The sequence below is a fragment of the Dendrobates tinctorius genome, unplaced genomic scaffold, assembly GCF_039654945.1.
Source record: "Dendrobates tinctorius isolate UK_male_01 unplaced genomic scaffold, ASM3965494v1 ptg000030l, whole genome shotgun sequence".
In the NCBI taxonomy this organism is placed as follows: Eukaryota; Metazoa; Chordata; class Amphibia; order Anura; family Dendrobatidae; genus Dendrobates; species Dendrobates tinctorius.
The window spans coordinates 30962731-30983366 of record NW_027361698.1 but is presented as its reverse complement, the minus strand read 5'-3'; positions in this window follow the sequence as shown (position 1 = coordinate 30983366).

Below are 20636 nucleotides of genomic sequence, written 5' to 3'. Positions count from 1 at the left end.
ATCATGTTTGTGCTTCGGGGAGGCCTGTGGGCAGGTCTTTCCTTGGTTTCTCTGACCTAGAGTAAGAAGATAAGACTCTGCCTACAGTCCCGCCTTGGAGCACAAACAGTCTGTCTCTATGATGAGGAACATATTTGTGCTTCGGGATTTCCTGCTGGCAGATTTTTCCTTGCTTTCTCTGGCCTAGAACAGGAAGATAAGACTCTACAGTACCACTGTTTAGCACGGGCATATCATTAACTGAAAACTTCTAACACTGATTACACAAGAACTACAAGATGGATTTCTTCACCCCAGGTATCATTTTAATAAGTATAACAGTGGCAACCTGACAATGCCTGAAGATTACTTAGCAAAATCCTACTGACTGGTTCGCTTTAAGGCCGGGGTCACACATGCGAGAAACTCACACGAGTCTCGCATCTTAATAACCGGCACTGCCGCTGGCACTAGGGACCAGAGTGCGCGACTGCCTGTATTTCTATGCAGCCGCACACTCCGGTCCCGAGTGCCGGCGGCAGTGCCGAGTATTAAGATGTGTGACTCCGGCCTAATGCTTATTTTGCTGCACTGGCCTGGACTAAAACTCCCAGCAGACATTGCTTCTCTCTACATCATGGAAAAGCAGGAGTAGCAGACTGATTGGCTGAGAAGATTGGAGCAGAAGAGCGGATCTAGCTGGAGACTGAAAGAGGTGTATGATCCTCCATTACAGACTGGTGAGAGTTTGATCCTGGAGAGCAGAGGACAGAGGCAAAGTAAGTGCTTATAGACCAGCCGCTCAGTGTGTGAGGGGAGAAAATAATCTTGCAGCTGGACACCATCTACAGACCAGCCAGGTTACCATGAGATGTAAAGGGCCACCTGGCTTATCTAAGGAAAAGAGGCTACAGGTCTACAATCCATCCCCTGGGCACCAAGCATCTGGACATTACAGCCCCAAGCTGGATCTCAAACCTGCTATATTAAGGAGCGAGCAGCTACTGCTGAAACTTGTGGATCCACTGTTAAGTAGTTAATAAGAGAACTGTTGCCGAGGATATATTACTGGGACATGTGGTTCTACTGTTATGAGGTTCATGAGAGAACTGTTACTGAAGGAATTTTGCTTTGGTAGTGACATTAAATTGCACCAAGGGTTCATGTACACGCGCCATCATCCACTGCAACTAGGCCCCATCGTTGGACTTTGTTACTATCACTGCTGCTACCATTTCTGGGTTAAGAGCTATTAGTTAGTAGTGTGATTTCTGTCACTTAAAGGGAAAGTGCCATCCGTAACTGAGGACCAGTAGCATAGGTAGAACTGAAGAACTTATGTGTGATTGCTGTACTGCTGTACCTTCCAGGGATTGCCCTGTACTATCACAACACCTAGACAGGCTGCAAAGCAAATCCTTTACCTTTAAGAGAGTCACATATCTACTGTGTTTGTGTGATATTATTTGTTTTGCTGTTCTTTGTTATGCTCTCTGCATTTTTCACTACTTATTTCCTTATAAATAAAGCTGTTAAGTGTTTCAGCTTCATCTCTTCCGCGTGTGTAAGGAGCATGGACAGGGGATCTCCCGAGTCAACCGCTGATACAAGAGGAAGGCCCTTTTGCATTCCCATAGAGCTCTCAGAAAGATTCAGGTAGAAGCACTGCGGCATATTTAGGTGGGATCTACCGTATACCCTGCGACTTAAAGGGGTGTTACCCTAATTATTTTCACTAGGTATAAATAATGAAGTGTTCTGTTACTGCTATGAAATTGGCATTTGTACTTTATTTAAGAAGTAAATATATTCCAGTATTTACGGGTTTTTAATGAGGTTGTCCAGACTTGGGGCTCAAGTCTGTAGTCAATCTATGTGTGGTAAATAAGCCATAGAGACTAGATGGCTAACATGGTTCCTTTGCCCTACATGAGAAAACCAATACTAATAAAGACCCTCACGGGCAGGGTCCTCTCTCCTCCTGTACCAATCAGTGACTCGTTTTGTTCAAGATTTTTGTACTTGTTTCTTTATTATGTATACCCCTTTTCGCATGTAAAGTGCCATAGAATAAATGGTGCTATAATAATAAATCATAAGAGTAATAGTTCAAGGCCCTGTTGGAGACTTTGTATTAGGGACACCATGCTTTGCGTTAAAGGGAACCTGTCAGCTGTTTTGGCTGCTATAAGATGCGGCCACTGCCTTTCAGGGCTTATCTACAGCATTCTATAATGCTGTAGATAAGCCCCCGATCTGACCTGCAAGATTATAATAAAACTTATTTTTCTTCTCACTTGGGGGGGCGGTGCGGTGCGGTCTGGTGCGATGGGTGTCGCAGGTCTGGGGCCAGCGCCATGAAGAAAGCAGGAGGGTGGCGTCACAAGAAGATGGGAGGCACTGGACCCAGACCTTCGACACCCATCAGACCGGACCGCAACGGACCGCCCCCTCCCCAGTGTGTATAATAAAACTTATTTTTCTTATCTTGCAGGTCAGATCGGGGGCTTATCTACAGCATTATAGAATGCTGTAGAGAAGCCCTGAAAGGCAGTGGCCGCATCTTATAGCGGCCAAAACAGGTGATAGGTTCACTTTAAGCTACTGTTTTTATTCTTCAAAAAAATTGACTAACACCTCCTAACAGAATAAAGCAAGTGTGAATATAATATACAAACAAAGAATACAGCAGCACTCTGTAAGCTCCAACATTATGCAAATAGGAATATCTGAAATGTAAACTGCATTACCGCTATATAGAATATGGTTATAACAATGAATTTACTTAAGGCAGATATTGGCCAATTCATGTGGGTCCAATAGATGGAACAAAGTGAACTTTCTCTTTCTCTAATATTAGGTTAAAAGCTTGCACATTTAAAGGGCAAGGAGGAACCAGCACTAATAAAAAGCAGTCTGTTAATATACCATACATATTGTTGGCAAAAAATGTGAGTTGAGCTTAGCTGGGAACAGGTCTGGGTAAGTAAAACACTTCCTTACCTCCTTTTAATGCAATGTATTGTTACGATAAATTAATTTACAATGCAGTAAAGTGTTTGTACTTCTATCTTCACTAGCTGTAACAGTTAAGGCCCTGTCACACTAAGCGATATCGCTAGCAATATCGCTATAACGTCACTGGTTTTTGTGACATCATAGCTATATCGCTAGCGATATCGCTATGTCTGATACTTACCTCCGACCGCTCCCCTGCTCGTTATTGCTGATCACGCGAGAACGTCCTGGTCCGTTTCTCGTCATCAGCTTTCTGCTCGGCTTCCTGCTGGCGCCGACGAGCGACGCGTGGATCCGGGCGGGAGGACGTCAGGATCGCCTCGTCTGACAGGTAAATAGCGACCCCCGACCCCTGCTATGTCGCTGGTGAGATCTGCCTGTGTGGCAGCTCACTAGCGACCACTTAGCGAGGCACCAGCGATCCTGACCGGGTCATATCGCTGATCGGGATCGTTGGTGCATCGTTAAGTGTGACAGTACCTTTAGTCTAGGCTCATGTACAGCATCCAGCAGCACTATCCCAATAGAGGGGCATGTGTCCATAAACCAAGGAACCCAGCCTAGAAAAAATCCACAAATACAAAAAGATTGTTAGAAGCTGATTGTTAGAAAAAAAAACCTAAGAATTCTTCTAATATATTGTTGCCAGGATTCAACTCATAGGTCTTTATCAAGGATTCCTAACACATAAACCGGGTTTTAAATAGTAAAACATATATGTGTCAGTCAATCAAGATGAAAAAGACAAGATAGTTAACATATCACAGAGATAGAGTTGGACTATGTGCACAAACTGCTTGTAGGTCTGGTTTCATTTCTGTCATAGACCAAACACTGAAAAGAATGGCTGAGCAATATTGGTTAATTTAAATTAAATACAATAAAAAAGTCCAAATATATCAAATTCTGATTAACAACATCCAACTAAAAAAGGGGTAATACCCAGAATAATAATCTTTATTTTATATAGCGCTAACATATTCTGCAGCGCTTTACGGTATACACACATTATTATTGCTGTCCCCGATGGGGCTCACAACCTAAATTGCCTATCATTATGTCTTTGGAATATGGGAGGAAACTCACGCAAACATCGGGAGAACATACAAACTCATAGCAGATGTTGTCCCTGGTAGGATTTGAACCCAGGACTCCAGGGCTGCCATGCTAACCACTGAGGCACCGTGCTGCTCATGCTACCCAGAAGAGCTAACTTGCTGCTGTACCTCTAACCCAAAGTCCGGTAATCCATGTATACAGCATCATCCACAACTTGCTTGATCCTGTATACTCTGAGCTGAGAATGCAATGGACTTCTATGATAGAGCCTTGGCCAAAGTCTACTAACCAGTATGTCAATCTCCAAAAATTAGAACTCCTATTTGCTGATTGTGATGTCACAACAGAAGCTACGATATGAAGCTTGGATCCACACTACTCAAATTCTACGTATTTGAGAGAACCTATGTCTCCTTCATCAAGGATATCGAGTGCTCTTACTCCCTCCTGCTTTTGAGACGTTCCTTCTATGTGAGTCTAGGATCAGGGGTACATGTTCACAATATGAGCATATCCCTAACGTTATAAGGAAAGCTTTCCCACTAGTGATGGGTGAGTAGCATCGTTGCTCGGGTCTTCCCGAGCATGCTCAGTGAGACCCGAGCACGAGTATACTCGCTCATCACTACTTCTCACTACTGTTCCTTGACCAAGGCTGGCTGCTGCTGTGTCATGGTGTCTCAGCTGAGCAATCACCTTGAGTTTTTTTGTCATTATTTTACACTAGCTGAAGAGCCCGGCGCTGCCCGGGCATAGTAACTAACTACAGTTAGTTATAACAAATTATAATGGTTATATCTATATATATATATATATATATATATCTATATATATATATATATATATTTATATATATATATATAGAGAGAGAGAGCTGAGTGTATAGCCCCGCCCACTCCACATAGCCACATTCACTGTAATATCCCACATCATCCCGTCAGCCAGAGCTGCCGGACTACTACTCCATAATATCCCACATCGACCTGTCAGCCAGAGCCACCGGACTACTACCCCTAATATCCCACATCATCCCATCAGCCAGAGCTACCAGACTACTACCACTAATATCCAACATCATCCCGTCAGCCAGAGCCACCGGACAACTACCACTAATATCCCACATCATTCCGTCACAGCTGCCGGACTACTACCCCAAATATCCCACATCATCCCGTCAGAGCCACCAGACTACTACCCCTAATATCCCACATCATTCTGTCAGAGCCACCGGACAACTACCATTAATATCCCACATCATTCCGTCAGCCAGAGACACCGGACTACTACCACTAATATCACACATCATCCTGTCAGCCAGAGCCACCGGACAACTACCACTAATATCCCACATCATCCCGTCACAGCCGCTGGACTACTACCCCTAATATCCCACATCATCCCATCAGCCAGAGCCACCGGACTACTCCCCCTAATATCCCACATCATCCCATCAGCCAGAGCCACTGGACTACTACCCCTAATATCCCACATCATCCTGTCAGCCAGAGCCACCAGACTACTCCCCCTAATATCCCACATCATCCCGTCAGCCAGAGCCACTGGACTACTACCCCTAATATCCCACATCATCCTGTCAGCCAGAGCCACCGGACTACTACCACTAATATCCCACATAATCCCATCAGCCAGAGCCACCAGACTAATACCCCTAATATCCCACATCATCCTGTCAGCCTGAGATCAAAACCAGAGCGCTGAGTGGAACGGACCGAACTTCCATACTGGGGATCCCTTTAAGAGAGGACTGGGGTCAGAACCAGAGCGCTGAGTGGATTTGCCCTGACTTCCATACCAATAATCCCTTCAATAGAAGCCTGGGGTGAGAATCAGAGCGTTGAGGGATTTACCCTAACTTTCATACCAAAGATCCCTTTAAGAGAGGCCTGGTGTCAGAACCAAAGTGCATAGTGGATTTGCCCTCACTTCCATACCGGGGATCCATTTAAGAGGGGCCTTGGGTCAGAACCAGAGTGCTGAGTGGATTTGCCCTAACTTCCATACCAATGATCCCTTTAAGACAGCCTGGGATCAGAACCAGAGCACTGAGTGGATTTGCCCTGACTTGCATACCAATGATCCCTTTATTAGAGCCCTGGAGTCAAAATCAGAGCGCTGAGGGATTTGCCCAAACTTCTATACAGGAGATCCCTTTAAGAGAGCCTGGGGTCAGTACCAAAGCATTTGAAGGCAATTTCCCTGACTTCCATACCAGGGATCCCTTTAAGAGAGGCCAGGGGTCAGAACCAAAGTGCTGGTTGGATTTGCCCTGACTTCCACACCAATGATCCCTTTAATAGGAAGCCTGGCGTCAGAATCAGAGTGCTGAGGGATTTGCCCTATCTTCCATACCGGAGATCCCTTTAAGTGACCCTGGGGTCAGAACCAAAGAGCTGAGTGGAACTGTCCTAACTTTCGTACAGGAGATCCCTTTAAGAGAGCCTGGGGTTAGTACCAGAGCATTTGAAGGCAATTGCCATAACTTCCATACTGGGGATCCCTTTAAGAGAGGCCTGGGGTCAAAACCAAAGTGTGGATGGATTTGCTCTGACTTCCATACCAATGATCCTTTAAGAGGGAAGATGTGCCTATGGAATGGAGGATGTGTGATGGGTATATGTGCACGGGAGGGGGTGATTCTTTTCTGTCATGTGCTTTCTGCTCCTTTGAGGGGGGCAGACAATGGCTGGGAGCTTATGTTCCCGGGGATGATAGATTTCTCCCACCGGGTCAGTGTCTGCTAAGGTGTTGTCAAGTGGGAAAACTGTTGCTCATAGCAACCAATCACAGCTCAGATTCTTTTAACCAAATCTAGTGAAATGACAGATGCTTAGTGATTGGTTGCAAGGAAAACTGTTGCTCATAGCAACCAATCACAGCTCAGCTTCTTTTGAACAGCTCTGGCGAAATGAAAGATGATTGGTTGGTGATACACACACACACATTCATTTTTATATAGAGAGATTTTATGTGTTTTTAGAGCTGACATGAAAGCTGATCTCCCATCATTTCATTCCATGCCATTATTCCAGGAAAATGTGCATGCTTCAGCACAATATAAAGTACATAAATCTAGCAAGTGCTACACATCTAGTATTCTGACCCCATGAGGATTGTAGTAACAATTTCAGGAAAATCTGAGTTTTGTCTGGACCATGGCTCTTTTTGTAGGGACACAGCCCCTGTCCACATGACACTCAGGATCCCCATCCCGGGTGCAAACCAGAAAAGAAGGGCAACCAAAATGTCTCACTAGTTGCCATTTTCAAAGGGGTCAAGAAATCAAATGAAAACCATGGCACCTCCTATATGAAAATTGTAATAATGTAGTTTGTAACAATTTGATTTCTGTTGTCAAGAAAGAGATATTTCACCACAGAAATGTTTTAAAACTTGAGCAGGTTTGTATGGTAGGTCTCAGTAAGCATGCAATGCAAGTTCACATTCACAGATGTCCCACGGGTCTTTTTTTTTTCTGCAACATACATGTGGCTTTGGGAGTCTCACTCGCTTTGCTGATCTTGGGCGATCAGGTTTTATGATAAAATTACACAGAAGAAAGGGGGCAAATTGAGTGTAACAAAACTGCAATATGTTCACAGACCCTTGGTAACATTCATTCTTTATGTCCTTATTTTAGACATATATCCAAACAGAAGGGTAATCGTTTCTATTTGCTGATCTGTCATTGGTTACAACAAACACTTTTGATTAGACTACACCTTTTCCATTCATTATTTAAACCTTTACCTCATATCTCTCTATAACAGCCATGAATAAGAGTTGCTAACCTGAAATGCGTAAGCTTATGGATCCTTAATCTTTTTTTTTTTTACCTTTTTCTCACAATGCTTTTAATTGCACAGTAAAAGTTATGTTTTAACATTTTCTCATCGGTGCTGTAGCCCATTCCTCATAGACTCTTCTTCCATAATCAGACTATACACATCGTGCAACATCATTCCAACTGATTATCTATATACATCAACATTTTCAAATTCAAAGCTAACTCAAAGGTACCAAAATATGATCAGTACGTGTGAATTTTCCCACACCGTGTTGGTCAGTCATCATTAAATGGGTTGTCCACTACTTTTATATTGTTCTGCTCTGTATACTGTTTGCATCTCAGCCTACATGGGTGAAGGCCACTAATCAGTGAAAGTGCAGAATGTTAGGGTACCGTTACACCTAGCGATGCACCAGTGATCCCGACCAGCGATATGACGCGGTCAGGATCGCTGGTGCATCGCTAGGTGGTCGCTAGTGAGCTGCCACACAGGCAGATCTCACCAGCGACATCGCTGGGGACGGGAATCGCTACTTACCTGTCAGACGCGGCGATCCTGCGTCCTCCCGCCCGGCTCCACGCGTCGCTCGTCGGCGCCACAGGAAGCGCCACAGGAAGTGGCCGATGAGGAATGGTCCAGGAGCTTCTCGCGCGATCAGCGATAACCAGCGGGGGAGCCGGTCGGAGGTAAGTATCACATGCAGCGATATCGCTAGCAATATTGCTATAACGTCACAAAATCGGTGACTTTACAGCGATATTGCTAGCGATATCGCAGTGTGAAATGGGGGCTTTAGACTCCAACCAATCTGATATTAATGAACTATCTCAAGTATAGGTTGTCATCATAAAAGTAGTGGTAAAGCCTTTAAAATGGGGTCCTTAGATGGAAACTCACCAAGGACAACATCTTCTAGGAGCTTGTATGTTCTTCCTGTGTTTTTGTGGGTTTCCTACAGGTACTCTGGTTTCCTCCAACACTCCAAAGACATAAATAGTGATAGAGAATCTAAATTGTGAGCCCCAATGGGCACAGTGCCAATAATGTCTGTAAAGCGCTGTGGAATATGATGGTGCTATGTAAGTAAAATAAATAAAACGACTAATAATAATACTTATTCATTTGGGGGTTTATGGTTAACTTTGCTATAAACACTCGTAGACATGATGGTATCTAGCTGAACAATAAAACGGAATTCTATTGAAGGGATGTTTACAGCACTAGAAAAGTGTGTTTTCCTGCCCGAAGCAGGTTGTTCTGTGTTTGCTGGTCTGGCTGAGATCTGTCGTCAGCTTTGTATGTGCAGTTTGTTAGACTGTCACAAACAGGGCAAGTGTACACAGATCCTTAAAGAGTCTAAGCACCTTTATATTCATGAAAACATTTCTAAACACTTCTAAGCAAACAGCCCGTATTTAGAGCCATTGAGGCCTTGGGCCTTGTAAATGACTATGCCATAAATTAGAACTTTATGTCCATGCCAGCAATGCCTTTCACAATCGTAGCTCAAATAAGGAAAAATATTTAGCAAATAAAATGAGTTTTGAGAAAAAATTGTATTCCTTGTTGCAACTAACTTTAGACCTACTCTGGATATAAAATAAAAACATTAAAACTAACCCAATATTGTTTTGCCAATTGTTTAACTGGTATAAATGTCTGGTGTCTATTACAATAAGAACTCCCTTTGTTAGAAGAGAAAGAATGTGTATCTTTGAGAAGGCCTAGTTCTTACATACTGTAGCAGAGGTTTTATGCCTATTAACAACACAAGATTACAATTGGATTCACACTGAACAAAGTATACATTTTACATAAAATGCCATGCTAAAATGTGCAGTATTACAGTATTAGGTGGGCCCATAAGGGTCAGAAAACCAGTGAGTGACTGGTGTGACCACCATTTGCCTCATGCAGTGCAACACATCTCCTATACATACATAGAGTTGATCAGGTATTTGATTGTGGCATGTGGAATGTTGGTCCATTCCTCTTCAATGGCTGTGCGAAGTTACTGGTAGGAACTTGAACATGCTCAATAGCAACATGTCCGATGAGAATGCTGGCCATGCAAGAACTGGGGTGCTTAGAGCTTCCAGGAATTGTGTACAGATCCTTGCAACATGGGACCCTGAATTATCATGTTTCAACATAAGGTGATGGTGGTGGATGAATGCCATAACAATGGGCCTTAGGATCTCATCATGGTATCTCTGTGCCTTCAAAAAGGCATCAATAAAATGCACATGTGTTCATTGTCCATAACATACACCTGTCCATACCAGAACCCCACCGCAACCATGGGCCAATTGATTCACAATGTTGACATCTGCAAACCGGTCACACACATGACCACATACACGCAGTCTGCTATCTGCCCTATACAGTGAAAACCAGGATTCATTTGTGAAGAGAAAACCTCTCAAATGTGCCAGATGCCATTGAATATGAGCATTTGCCCTTTCATGTCAGTTACGATGATGAACTACAGTCAGGTGTAGACCCCAATAAGGACAACGAGCTTCGCTGAGGCAAGTTTCTGATAGTTTGGAGAGATATTCTTTGGTTATGCAAACTGATTGTTGCAGCAGCTGTCCGGGTGGCTAGTCTCTGATGATCTTGGAGGTAACATGCTGGATGTTGAGGTTCTGTGCTGGTGGTCTGTGGTTGTGAGGCCAGTTGGATCTACTGCCAAATTCTCTTAAATGCCTTTGGAGATGACTTATGGTAGAGAAATGAACATTCAATTCACGAACCACAGCTTTGGTGGACATTCCTGTTGTCAGCATGTCAACTCCCTCAAAACTTGCGACATCGGTGGCATTGTGTTGTGTGATAATACTGCATATTTTAGAGTGGCCTTTTTATTGTCACCACCCTAAGGAACACCTGTGTATTAATCATGTTGTCTAATCAGCATCTTGATATACCACACCTGAGAGGTAGATGGATTATCTTGGCAAAGGAAGAGTGCTAACACAGAATTAGACAAATTTGTGAACAATATTTGGGAGAAAAGAAAGCATTTTGTGTACGTAGAAGAAGATCTTTCAGTTCAGCTTATGAAAAATGGGAGCAAAAACTAAAGTATTGTGTTTATATTTTGCTCAGTGCACATAATTTTGTATTGTCAAATAAGGTTTTTGCAAAGAAATGTTCACAATATATACAGTTGTGCTCAAAAGATTACAAACCCCTGCAGAATTTTTGCTTTCTTGGCTTTTTTTCAGAGAATATGAATGATAACACCAAAACTTTTCTCCACTCATGGTTAGTGGATAGTTGAAGCCATTTATTGTCAAACTACTGTGTTTTCTCTTTTTAAATCATAATGACAACCCAAAACATCCAAATGACCCTAATTAAAAGTTAACATACCCTGGTGATTTTGGCCTGACATGCCTTGAGATCGGACGCCATGTCACATATGGAGAGCCCCTGATGTGCCTAAACAGTAGAAACCCCCCACAAGTGACCACGTCTTGGAAACTAGACCCCCCTAGGAACTTATCTAGATGTGTGGTGAGCACTTTGAACCCTAAAGTGCTTCACACAAGTTTATAACGCCTGGGTGTGAAAATAAAAAATCATATTTTTTCCACAAACATGATTTTTAGTCCCCAATTTTTTATTTTCCCAAGGGTAACAGGAGAAATTGTACCCAAAAGTTGTTCAATTTGTCTTGAGTTCGCTGACACCCCATATGTGCGGGGGAACCACTGTTTGGGGGCACAGCACAGCTCGGAAGGGAAGGAGTGCCGTTTGACTTTTTCAAACCAAACTTGGCTGGAATTGAGATCGGACGACATGTCACGTTAGGAGAGCCCCTGATGTGCCTAAACAGTGGAACACCCCCACAATTGACCCCATTTTGGAAAGAAGACCCACCCCTAAGTGTTTCACTAAAGTTCATAACGCCTGGGCACGAAAATAAAAAATCATATATTTTCCACAAACATGATCTTTTTGTCCACAATTTTTTTTTTCCCAAGGGTAACAGGAGAAATTGGACCACAAAAGTTGTTGTCCAATTTGTCTTCAGTACGCTGATACCCCATATGTGGGAAGGTACCACTGTTTGGGCACACAGTAGAGCTTGGAAGGGAAGGAGCGCCATTTGACTTTTTCAAACCAAAATTGGCTGGAATTGAGATCGGACACCGTGTCGCGTTTGGGGAGCCCCCTGATGTGCCTAAATAGTGGAAAACCCCCACAAGTGACCCCATTTTGGAAACTAGACCCCCCCAAGGAACTTATCTAGATGTGTGGTGAGCACTTTGAACCCCCAATTGTTTCACTAAAGTTTATAACTCCCGGTTGTGAAAATAAAAAATCATATTTTTTTCTACAAACATGATCTTTTCGTCCCCAATTTTTTATTTTCCCAAGGGCAACAGGAGAAATTGGACCCCAAAGGTTGTTGTCCAATTTGTTCTGAGTATGCTGATACCTCATATGTGGGAGAAAATTTCTGTTTGTGCACACATTGTTGCTCGGAAAGGACGTAGTGACGTTTTAGAATGCAGACTTTGATGGAATGGTCTACGGGCATCAGGTTGCATTTGAAGAGCCCCTGGTGTGCCTAAACAGAGGAAATGCCCCACAAGTGACTTTGATGGAATGGTCTGCGGGCTCTGCCATTTGCAGAGGCCCTGATGTGCCTAAACACTAAAAAAAACATAAGTGACATCATTTTGGAAACTAATGAACCAATGAACTTATCTAGATGTGCCTAAACAGTGGCAATGCCAAACAAGTGCCCCCTTTTTGGAAACTAGACCCCCAAGGAACTTATCTAGATGTGCCACCTTTTTGGAACTAATCTACTGTTTTCTTTTATGTAAATTTAAGTAAAATAGTAGTGCATGGAGGTGTGGTACAGTTTGAAGCAATCTTTCATACACAGTACAGGTTTTCTCGGGGCAGGTTTCACATTGATAAATGGTGTCCTTGGGTATTCCCTTTTTATAACACACTCGGCACCTTTTTTGCGGCTTACCTTTTTTTCCACTTGGCGGGACCACCTCTAGGAAATGCTGACCTGGTACGATATGAGCACTTTCAGTTCCGGAAGTACTGGGGCCCTCTCCTTTCTGAGTGCCAAATATCACGGCCTTAACCACTACTTCCTGGAAATGAAGGTACGACGTATCGGTGTGGCATGCACATCGTGACAGCAGAAAAACGTTGAGCATTGCCATTTGTACAATGAGCACAGCCAGATTTTTGTACCTCTTTTTTGGCCTTCCTCAAAGCACTGTACTTTTGGATGAGTTGATCAGAGAGATCAATGTCCTCTATGTTTTTGTTGTACCCCAGTACACAGTTCAGTTTGCAGACCTGTGTAGAGGTACCTTGTACAGTGCTGAGGGCGCTACCATGACCATGTATGGTGGTCAAGAGAAGGACATCCCTCTTGTCCTTGTTATTGACCACCAGTAGGTGGTCTCTACATTGGGCTCTGATGTCACCCCTTCTGAGCATCTGCCCAAGTAGCGTTCTCAGGAGGCCTCTCTGATTTTTGCAGACAGTACCGCAGGCTGCGGTACCTCATGCAGAGAGGGATTTTAAGAGTGGGATGCTGGTATAAAAGTTATCGGTTTAGAGGTAATAACCTTTATCCAGCAGTGGGTGCACCAAATCCCACATAATTTTCCCACTTATGCCCAGGTCAGGGGCACCTTCAGGGGGTTCAATCCTGGTGTCCTTCCCTTTGTAAACTCTAAACCTGTGGGTGTACCCTGAGGTACTCTCACACAGTTTGTAGAGTTTAATTCCATACCTGGCCCTCTTTCTGGGCAGGTACTGACATAATCTGAGCCTTCCCTTAAAATGAACTAAGGACTCATCCACACAGATGTCCCTTTGGGGCACGTACACTTCAGCAAACTTTTTGTTGAAGTGTTCGATGACCGGCCAAACTTTAAATAGACAGTCAAAGTTGGGGTAATCTCGTGGAGGTCACTGTGCATTATTGGTATAATGTAGGTATTTGTGTATGGCCTCAAAACACGTCCAGGCCATGAACATTCGGAATACTGGAGTGTTGTATAAAACATCAACGCTCCAATATTGCCGAAGTTCTGACTTCTTCAGGATCCCCATGTGAAGGACCAGGCCCCAAAACTGCATAATTTCAACTGCGTCTACAGGAGACCAGTTAGAAAATGATGATCTGGGGTTTTGTGCCAAAAATTGATAAGCATTAGAGTTGACCGACTTTGGTCGGATCGGGTTTCGTGAAACCCGAATGAAACAAAATAAGTTTCAGATGAAACTCGTCCGACTAGAGCAAAAAAAGTCAGAGTTTCGTCCGACTTTTATTTCCCATTGACTTGCATTGGGGTCGGGTTTCGGACGAAACTCCAACTTTGTTTTGCTCTAGTCGGACGAGTTTCATCTGAAACTTATTTTGTTTCATTCGGGTTTCACGAAACCCGATCCGACCAAAGTCGCTCAACTCTAATAAGCATATAAATTAGTTTGGCCCACCATGATGTTAACAAAATCCTCAGAGAAAAAGACTTTGAAAAAGTCTATTTCTGTGAGGCCAATGGAATCAGTGGCTCGTAATTTTCAGGGGGCGAGGTCCATTCAGAGTCCGTAATGGGGTGCGCTGGTTCATCTTCTGGAATGGTGGGCGCTGCCTCATCTTCTGTCCTGGGACGTCTGTGTGGCAGAGGAAGATGAGGGGGAGTAGGAGGAAGAGGATGAGGATGAAGATGAAGAATCTGAGAAATAAAGAAATATAGGATCCTCTCCTTCGCTATCAGTGTCGGAGGCAAGGAAAGCATATGCCTCCTCCACTGAATAGAGTTGTTGGACGAACATGACGGGCGGGACATTATTTTTATGAATATGGTGTTTGTGTCAAGTATTTTATTTTTAACTGTGTGTGTAGGGGGGATAGTGTTTGGTGTAAACTTTTGTCTGAAAAGAAAAAGGTAAAAGAAAAAAGCAAATAGGGAGAAAAAAATGCCTGTGAAAAGAAAAGTGTGAAACAGCAGGCACGAGCTCTGATGAGTGAACTGTCTTACTTATCAAAGTTCGGCGGCTGCTGGATGTGTGCACGGTGGTGGCGAAAATAAAAGTGTCTAAAACAGCAGACACGAGCTCTGATAAGTGAACTGCATCAAGTTCAGTGTCTGCTGGATGGTGCACGGGCGTGGTGCAAGGGGGGTTGAGAAAGAAAAATGGAAAAAAGCAGGCATGAACTCTGATAAGTGAATTGCATCATTTATGAAAGTTTAGCGGCTGCTGGATGTGCGCACGGAGGAGGCGCAGAGGGGGGTGAGAAAGAAAAGCAAGCACGAGTGTTGGTCGGTGAGCTGCGTCACCAAATAACACTCGGTGGCTGCTAATTATTTGCACAGAGACCGTGCAAAGGGGGGTGGAGGGGGGTAAAAAGGGATCTAAACACTTACGATTGTAGTCTCTCTTCTTTCTTCTGTCTTGTCCTCGTTCTTCTTTCTTTCTTCTTTTTTCAGCAGGGATTGTGGTGTCACGGGCTTCTGTGGCACCACAAGTCCCAGTACAGCAGGAGATCCAGCAGTGTGACCGCTCTGCCGGAATCCTCAGCTAGTGTGAGGACCTGCAGAGCAGTCACAGACAGGTCACAGAGCAGTCATACCGCTGCTATGACCTATCATTGGTGTGATTGATGATGACATGGATCACACCACTCAGAGCTGGCCCTAGTGGCGCCGATGTTGCTAAGCACCAGCCTAGGATCAGAGCTCACAGCTCCAATCCTAGGCAGGTCACTGGCAGGGCACAGCACGGTCACACCGTGGCTGTGCCTTACAATTGTCGTGATCGATGTGATCGTCAACCACACCAATCTGAGAGGTTTTCGCCAATGTCTGGCGTTGCCAGGCACCAGCCTAGGATCAAGTACATTGGTACTCGATCCTAGGCTGGGACATCAGTTTCAGCCAATCTGATTGTCTGAAACAATGAGAGAGGCTGTGATTGGCTGTTCAGAATTGAACAGCCAATCACAGTGATCGTGAGTGAAGGTGGGCGGGGACACCCCCGGGATGCCAACACCATCTTCCCTGAGGTAAGATGGTGCCAGAATTTTAATGCGATGTCGCGGTGGTCGCATTAAAGATATGATGTACTATACCGTCCATGATCAGGCAGGCCCAGGTCACATGGACGGTATAGTATGTCGGATGGCAGAAAGGGGTTAATACTGTCTAGCCTATGTTTGTATTAACAGTAAGACTTAGTAAAACAGCCTCAGTGGGTCAGAGTTAAATGTTACATCATTTCTGTTTATGGACAGAGAGTTCAGTGGAACACAAGAGCAGAAATGTCTCCTAATGTAATATATATAAAATTAAAAAGCAGCAACAGGCAAAAGCGTACCTGGATGCCATGCCTCTAAGGAAACAACCAAACCTCTATATAGATAATAAAAAATGGAGGGCGCACACCAGTTAAAGGTGAATAAAGATGCTACTTAATAGCCCAAAGTGGCGACATTTCGGCTCAGGGGTGTGAGCCTTGAAAAAGGCTCACACCCCTGAGCTAAAACGTCACCACTTTGGGCTATAAAATTGCACCTTCTTTCACCTTTGACTGGTGTGCTGCCTCCATTTTTTATCATATATATATATATATATATATATATATATATATATATATATATATATATACAGCATTGTATTGCTCCATTTTACAGGGTGGGCCATATATATAGATACACCTAAATAAAATGAGAATGGTTGGTGATATCAATTTCCTGTTTGTGGCGCATTAGTATATGGGAGGGGAAAAACTTTTCAAGATGGGTGGTGACCATGGCGGCCATTCTGAAGTCGGCCATTTTGGATCCAACTTTATTTTTTTCAATGGGAAGAAGGTCATGTGACACATCAAACGTATTGAGACTTTCACAAGAAAAGCATTGGTGTGCTTGGTTTTAATGTAACTTTACTTTTTCATGAGTTATTTACATGTTTCTCTTTGTTTACAGCCATTGACATGTCACAGAGGTTAACACGTGAGGAGCGGATAGAAATTGTGTTGATGTCTGGTGAACGCAGTACCCGGATCATTGCAGCAGATTTCAATGCAAGACACCTTAACAAGAAAACTGTCACTATTCCCATTTTTTTAGGTGTATCCATATAAATGGCCCACCCAAAAAAGTTTGCCTCATCACTGAACATAATGTTCTGTGTAAACTGAGGGTCCTCTTCCAAAAAAATAAAGGGAATACTTAAACAACAGAATATAACTCCAAGTAAATCAAACTTCTGTGAAATCAAACTGCCCACTAAGGAAGCAACACTGATTGACAATCAATTTCACATGTTGTTGTGCAAATGGAATAGACAATTATCAAGACACCTTCAATAAAGGAGTGGTTCTGCAGGCGGGAACCACAGACCACTGCTGGTGCCTAGCAACATCGGCATCACCACTGACCACATCTCAGTACCAATGCTTACTGGCTGATGTTTTGGTAACTTTTGAATGTTGGTTGTGCTTTCACACTCGTTGGAGCATGAGACAGACTCTACAACCCACACAAGTGGCTCAGGTAGAGCAGATCATCCAGGATGGCACATCAATGCAAACTGTGGCAAGAAGGTTTGCTGTGTCTATCAGCGTAGTGTCCAGAGGCTGGAGGCGCTACCAGGAGACAGGCCAGTACACCAGGAGATGTGGAGGAGGTCGTAGGAGGGCAACAACCCAGCAGCAGGACTGCCACCTCCGCCTTTGTGCAAGGAGAAACAAGAGGAGCACTGCCAGAGCCCTGCAAAATGACCTCCAGCAGGCCACAAATGTGCATGTGTCTGCACAAACGATTAGAAACCGACTCAATGAGTATGGTATGAAGGCCCGACATCCACAGATGGGGGTTGCGCTCACAGCCCAACACCGTGCAGGACAGTTGGCATTTGCCACAGAACACCAGGATTGGCAAAATCGTCACTGGCACTCTGTGCTCTTCACAGATGAAAGCAGGTTCACACTGAGCACATGTGACAGACGTGACAGAGTTTGGAGATGCCGTGGAGAGCAATCTGCTGCCTGCAACATCCTTCAGCATGAAAGATTTGGCAGTGTGTCAGTAATGGTGTGGGGTGGCATTTCTTCGGAGGGCCCCACAGTCCTCCATGTGCTCGCCAGAGGTAGTCTGACTGCCATTAGGTACCGAGATGGGATCCTCAGACCCCTTGCGAGACCATATGCCGGTGCGGTTGGCCCTGGGTTCCTCCTAATGCAGCACAATGCTAGACCTCATGTGTCTGGAGTGTGTCAGCAGTTCCTGTAAGATGGAGGCATTGAAGCTATGGACTGGTCCGCCCGTTCCTCAGACCTAAATCTGATTGAGCACATCTGGGACATCATGTCTCACTCCATCCACCAACGTCACATTGCACCACAGACTGTCCAGGTGTTGGTGGATGCTTTAGTCCAGGTCTGGGAGGAGATCCTTCAGGAGACCATCCGCCGCCTCATCAGGAGCATGCCCAGGCATTGTACAGTAGGGAGGTCATACAGGCATATGGAGGCCACACTCAATACTGAGCATCTTTTCCTTGTCATGAGGCATTTCCACTGAAGATGGATCAACCTGTAATTTGATTCTCCACTTTGATTTTGAGCATCATTCCAAATCCAGACCCCCATGGGATATTCATCTTTATTTACATTGATAAATGTTATGTTTTGTTGTTCTGAACACATTCCACTATGCGATGAATAAAAAGTTGCAACTGGAATATTTAATTCGGAGATATCTAGGATTTGGTATTTTAGTGTGCCCCTTATTTTTTTGAGCAGTGTAGATATATATATATATATATATATATATGGAGGCAGCATTGTATTACTCCATTGTATTTAATACATCACACATTTTTCAATATTTGTTTTAACCCAAAGTCTTATTTCTCTGAGTATTTAATAAAAAATAGTTGAAAAAAATCATATGGCTAGGTTCACACACTGCTATTTACATTTTTTAAGCTCAAATTTAAGAGCTAATCCTAAAAGGAAAGAAAATGTAAAGGAAGGACTGTGAAACTCTTCCCAAAATTGCAACTGATCACCTAACCATACGTTTGGAGCACAGTTTGCAGAATCATTTTTTCTCCATCCTATGCATAAGGCTAAAAGTGCAATTCTGTAAATAATTATTTGAAATGGAAAAGCTAAAATACCAATATAGGATGCCCACTGGAAAAATTGTTACATTTAATTATTTCTGTAGGGTTTCGATTGGTAACCGAAAGCAAATCAGAGGTCCCTACTCACTAATTTACATTTTTTACCTTCATTTCCAAAACTAATAGAAAAATGCTAAACATATTAAATATTACTGCTAAATAATACTTTCAAAGACAAACAGTAAACTAAACAATAATACATTATCCAAACAATACAATACATATAAGCTCTACTTTATCCTACGAATTTATCCGAGAAATACAGTGTAGCGGAATCTTTTTCTGCAGCAGTCCTAGGATGTTCCAAGGGACTTTTCTCTAGGGAACCGAGGAATTTGAGGACCATGGGATCACCCAGTTTGCCTTTGTCTAAAACTGGCCCTGATTACTAGGGGAGAATACCTACGGAATATGGCTAATGCTGGGACCTGCTATCATTTTTTTAAGAAGGAGGCCTTTGGTGTGCATAGGACACAGAATAACGCTGCATGCCCGTAAGCAGTAGCGACTGAATGCTTTCAGCTCCTCTCCTGCCAGAGTCACTGCATTGGATACAGGTGGCATTTATTATTGCTATTAAGGAACTTATGCCTTAGATACACAAATGCTGAAGGTGTAAGGAGTAGGTAGCAATTTCCATTAGGCAGTAAGTGCTTACATCTGATTTGAATCGCTCTATTTTCGCTTCTCGTGATTGATCAGTGTTAAGAAGCCGGTGTGTAGAGGAGCTGTTTCTCATTATCCAACATATGCAAGTCAAAGCTGGGAGACTTTACAGTATAGCAATATATCTTTGATCTCCTTTTACAATAATATAATCCGATTTGCCAAACTTAAACAATCTATTACGGGTGGCTTAAAATTTATGTTTATGATTTGAAATAAAAATGGCAGTAGTTGAAATCCGCCTCCTCCCCTGTCTGAGTCAATGAATTACACTGTAAAACAAACTTAGTAATTGGTGTCTTATTAAAAGGAAAGTAGCGCTATATGGCAATTGTAAAATACGTCGCGAGCGGCCGGCAGATGCATAACACGAGACATCCTAGTACTTCACAGCCTCGCTCCTCGTCATCCCAGATAAGACGCCGGATCACATCTATGTTTTCAGACTTTTTTTTCTTTTGGCATCTGATACATGACTGCATATTTTAATGAATGCACAGTGACCACGGATTTGGCTTGGCGGAGGGTTTATGAAGCAGTTTGCATTTGGTTTGGTGTCTGGAAACTTCACGGCAAAAGACTATTTATACAAAAAACAAGCGTGTTTTCTTTTCCTTTCCCGAGCTTTCTGTGGCTTCTTTTTCAATAAAACCTATGTTCCATCCTAAAAACACTGCCCTGAAAAACAAGCAAAGTGAATCACTTACATTATATTTTCGTGTTCTTTTCTACCGTACGCAGTTTATGTTGGAATATGTACTGAGTATATATATGTGTCGTTAGGTGTACTTTCTGTGCATCACGATCTCTCCGAGAAAAGAATATTTAAGACCCCAGATATTCTAATATCTGACCAGCACAGCTGTGATAGATATGATGACTTCTGCTCTGCTAAATATGCAAAATCCATGTGAAA